This window comes from Vulpes vulpes, chromosome 14 (genome assembly GCF_048418805.1).
Source record: "Vulpes vulpes isolate BD-2025 chromosome 14, VulVul3, whole genome shotgun sequence".
NCBI classification, from domain to species: domain Eukaryota; kingdom Metazoa; phylum Chordata; class Mammalia; order Carnivora; family Canidae; genus Vulpes; species Vulpes vulpes.
In genome coordinates, this window is record NC_132793.1 from 100,569,582 (window position 1) to 100,574,671 (window position 5,090).

Sequence of the window (5,090 nt, forward strand, 5' to 3'; positions counted from 1 at the left end):
TGCAGGCAAGTGGGAGGGGATGGAGGCGCCTCAGCCTCGGTGGGTCTCCTCCGTTCCCCGCAGCCTGCCTTTCCGCTTTTGTTCTGCGCATCAGGATCCGAGACAGAAAAGGCCAGGTTATCTGCCTCCTACAGAGAGAAGAACGGAGGAATTCCTCGACAGCGCTCATCAGCATCACCAGCATCACCACCATCACCACCATCCCTCCCTCTTTCTGATCCCAAAGTTCCTACAGGGAACATGAAAAACCAACAAAAGTGTAAGAACCAGCATAGACCAGAGAAGCCTGGAAGAAGCGTGACAGTTCATACAATTGGTGAATTGTATCCTGGAACAGAGAGACGATGTTAGTGGAAAACCCGGTGAAATCCACATAAAGTCTGAAGTTTAGTGTTGTTGTTGTTTTTTTAAGATTTTGTGTGTTTATTCATGAGAGACACAAAGAGAGGTAGAGACATAGGCAGAGGGAGAAGCAGGCTCCCTACAGCAACGGGGAGCCAGATGCAGGACTCGATCCCAGGACCCCAGGATCACACCCTGAGTGGAAGGCAGACACTCAACCACTAAGCCACCCAGGTGCCCCAGGTCTGAAGTTTAGTTAATAGTTTTTGTGCCTATGTGGGTTTCGTGGTTGTGATGACTGTACCAGGCACTTACGTGAGATGTTAGAAGGGGAAACAGAGTGCATGGTAGAGGTGAACTCTGTATTGTCTTTGTAACTTTTCTGTAAATCTAAAATTATTCCTGAAAAAAAAAGGGAAGGTATTAAGAAAAAAGAATATATATATATATATATATATATATATATATATATATAGTCCTTAGCGGGTCAGAGAGTGGAGTGGGGGGGGGGGCAGTGTAGCCATCACCATAAAAGGAGATATAGATAGGATAGGAATTGAGAAGAAATACTCCAACCCCTACCTGTTCCCAGTTGATAAGGGAGCCACAGGTACGCAGTCCCTGGGGGTTAGCTGCTCAGGACACAGGGCAGGACTGAGAAGGGCAGATCAGATACTTGGGGTGGAGATGGGATAAATGGAGCATAAACAGCAGGGGCCTTTAGGTTTTCTTTATATATATATATATATATATATATATATATATATATATATATATTGCCCGGTAAATATATATATATATATATATTTTTTTTTTAGTTGAGCTTGATCAGGAATTATCTTTGGTTAAGATGTGTGATCTTCAGGTGAGGAAACCAGAGGGTTTAAGTGAAAAAAAAATTTTTTTTTCTTTTGGTTTAAGTGAAATCTATGCTTAGTCTATATTTTGTCAAAATAAATTTGATTTTCTAATTTTTCCTTATAAAAGGAAATACTCGGGGCATCTGAGTGGCTCAGTGGGTTAAGCATCTGCTCTGGTCATGGTCCTGGAGTCCTGGGATCGAGCCCCACATCGGGCTCCCTGCTCAGAGGGGAGTCTGCTTCTCCCTCTGCTTCTCACCCTACTCGTGTGCGTGAGCGCTCTCTTTCTCTCTCTCTCAAATAAATAAAATCTTTGAAAATAAATTTAAAAATTAAAAAGGTAACACTGTAGAGATTTTGGAAAATACAGAAAATAACAAGAAAACCAGCTGTAATTCCTCTACCTATGGACAACCCTAACATGAGACAGAGAAAGGGAACAAGAAATCCATACTGTAATACTGATATCTAGCTACTTTATCCACTTAGTATTTTGTAAACATTTCCTGTATTCTCATTCTTCTATACCATTTTAATGGCAGGATATACCATGCCTTATTTAGCCAACCCCCTAGTGTTAGACAATGGGGTTGCTTTGGGTTTGTTTGGTATAATAAATAACCCTGTCATGAACACCCAGGTGTATAGGTCTTTGTATGGATTTCTGTGAGTTTCCAGAGGCTAAATTGCTTTGATACATGTTGCTAAAGGTCCTCCAAACAAAGCATGTGTGTCATGTGCTGCATGGCACCTGTGCACCCTCACCAACGCTGGATTATAAAAAACCACTGCCAGTTTGAATCCCAGATTTGTAAAAGCTGGGAGTGCCATGCAGAACATCTGAGCCTGAGCTCCTGATCAAGGTGCTGGGAACTCGGGACACCTGGGCAGCTCAGTGGATGAGCATCTGCCTTTGGCTCAGGGCGTGATCCCAGGGTCCTGGAATCTAGTCCCACATCGGGCTCCCTGCATGGAGCCTGCTTCTCCCTCGACCTCTGTCTCTGCCTCTCTGTGTGTCTCTCATAAATAAATAAAATCTTAAAAAAAAGTGCTGGGAACTCAAATGTGGTCCCATTGCACCCACATAGGCAACAGGGTGTCCCCCATTCCCTTAGCAAGAGAAGTAGCCGGCTTCAAGACACAGCCAGACACAGAGGAGCGATACTGGCAAGAGGGGCCATTTTTTACATGCTTGCTTGGCCAAACCTTTTAGATTCATTCTAGTTCTCAATGAAACTCTTGCAAAGTGGATGATGGAGCTCCATCCTACAGATGAAACTGAGCTGAGATTCAAACTTAGGGCTGTCCTAAGTCACCACATATGCTGCCCACCCCTGCTCTGGGCAGGGCAGAAGAAAGGTTTGGTTTCAAGTACCCACACCCCCTGTTGCAGAGAGAGAGGTATCTAAGCACACAGCCAGGGGAGAATGAGGGGCAGGAGGCAAGGGCTGGGGATGTTTGGAGATGATGTCCTGGGAGCACAAAGGCAGAGTCATCCATTCCTCAGGGGGCCACAAGTTCCTTTAGGAGAGGAATGTATCTTACATCTAACTCTCTCCCCTGCCCACAGCACAGCTACATGCAGAGCAAGAAAGTTGAAGGAGGTGGAGGATAATATTCTTTGAGCACCTAACCATATCCCAGGCACTATATTCTAGGTGCTAGGAGGTAAATCCCTGTCCCCATGGAAATTATTGGGGTGGGAGGTGACAAAAGCAAGCACAATAGAGAAGTACATGGTATGTGCCAGGGTGACAAGTGCCAAGCAGGACAAGGATGTGGAAAGTGGACTGTGGGAGGGCTGGGAATGTCAAGTAAATGCAGGGACCAGGGAAGGTCACACTGGGGAAGGAGGGATAAGATGTGGAGGGAGGAAGTGAAGGAGGGAGGGAGGAAGAGAGAGAGAAAGAAAAGATTCTTCTGCTGGCTCTGGTCCCACCTCATCCCTGACCTGGGGGCATGGCCCCCTCAGCAGCGTTTTGATGCTGCTGCACTTTCCTGACTGTCCCAGAGCAGCTGTTCCCTTCATTGGCTGCTGCCCATGGCCTTCTGGTAGACTGCACTCAGTGCCCACCCCTGGCCCCAACCCTCACCAATAGCCAGCAGCCATTGGTGCCCCAGTGCCCCTGGGGCGGGGGGGGGGGGGTGGCCACTTCTCCTAGAAATCTAGAAAAAGAATCTCCTTCCAGATTGTTTCCTCTGCACCTACCAAAGTAAGGCCAGGCCAGCAGGCTACCCCACCTGTGATGAGGCTGGCCCCCTGCAGAGAGTCTATCCTCCCCATGTGATGGGGGGCTGGAGCTGGGGTGGGGGGAAGATGGGAGCTCTCTCCTCTGGGCCCTTTGTTCACTTTCTTCTATCCCCAATTGCCATCTCGTGCATTCATCTCATCTTTCCTCTTAGCACTGGCCTCATGTGATCTGCTCCTCTATCTGTCTGTGGTCTATCCCCCTGTACCAGAATGTCAGCCCCCAGGGCAAGGGTCCCTAGAAGAGAGTCTAACTCAACATAGTTACTCATTAATGACTTTTTGAATGAATGAATGAACGAACTCTTTCAATGTATTTGGTAATCCGAGTGTGTCCAGAGCACCTACTGCATACATAGTTCAGTATTAGGCCTGAAGAGTCTCACAAAGACGCCCCCTACTTTGTGCTATACAAGAGGAGGCACAAGTGATTTGCCCTGGTGGTTAAAGCAGAATCAAGGACTTTCCCATGTAGTTGGGAAACACGCCCCTGTGCCGATCAGAGTGGGCTTCCTGGAATAGGAGAACTGATCTAGGACATGCAGAGCAGGTAGGAGATAGACCTTTCCTTCTCTGCCATCTGGCTTGTCTTGTCTCACCTGTCCCCCCAACCAAATGATTCCAGGCCACTTCCCCAGCCTGACCTGGTGCTTCCTCTGACCACCAGCAGGCTGGAATTCTGGGCATGTCCTCTGAGACCAGGGTTCAAGAAACTGGCTGCTCAGGTCTATCGGGCCAGGCAGGGGTTTGCCAGAGGAGCTAGCCACTTCCTCCTAAAATGTGGGTGACTTGACAAGTGAGGATGACAGGCGGGAATGATGAATTGAGATGGCTCCCTCCCCAGCCGGAGAGCGGGGTGTGGCAGTTATATGGTCTGGCAAGGTTAGAGGTGGTGGTGGTGGTGGCATGGTTTGGGCCAGAGGTGATTCAGATTGTCCTGCTTTGTGTCAGGGTCGCCCTGCTCCAAGCACGGTGGCCATGCAGTGGGAGCTGTGCTGGGATAGTCACTGCCATGGCTCTTCCCTGTGCCGATCCCTCAGGGCAGATCACCATCAGCACCTTTGGCATCTCTGGCCTGGGTCCCACAACCCACCTGAGGGTGTGCCAAGGGTACTAGGCCAGGTCTCACAAGTTCTTGAGGCTGATTCCAGTGCTACTAATTTGCCAGTACACACAATCTATCTGGGCCTTATTTCCTCCATCTGCAAATGGGTACCTGCCCTGCTCACCACTCCAATCTGCTGTGATGCTCCAAGGAGAACAACAGCGTGGTGCTTAGCACCTTGGCCCAGAGAGAGGTACAAGGGGGCCAGGGCTTGAGGGCCAATGCTGTCACCTCCTAGCTGGGTGAACTTGGGCAAGCCACGTAACTGCTCTGTGACTCCATCCTCCCATGTACACAATGGTGCAACATAGTACTCACCTCTCAGGATGGCTAGGAGGTCTGGATGACTCTAAGGCCCACAATATTTTAACACAGCAAGACAGTTGCTGGAGGAAACGGTAGCTCTCATTTGCAAGTAGAAATGAATGGGAAAGTCCCTTGTAAGTTGCAGAATCATAAATATAATTAGGGGTGACTTCTATGAGCTGGCTGATGGCATTCTCCTCTGGTGCTCTTTGAAAATTCTGCAGAAGGG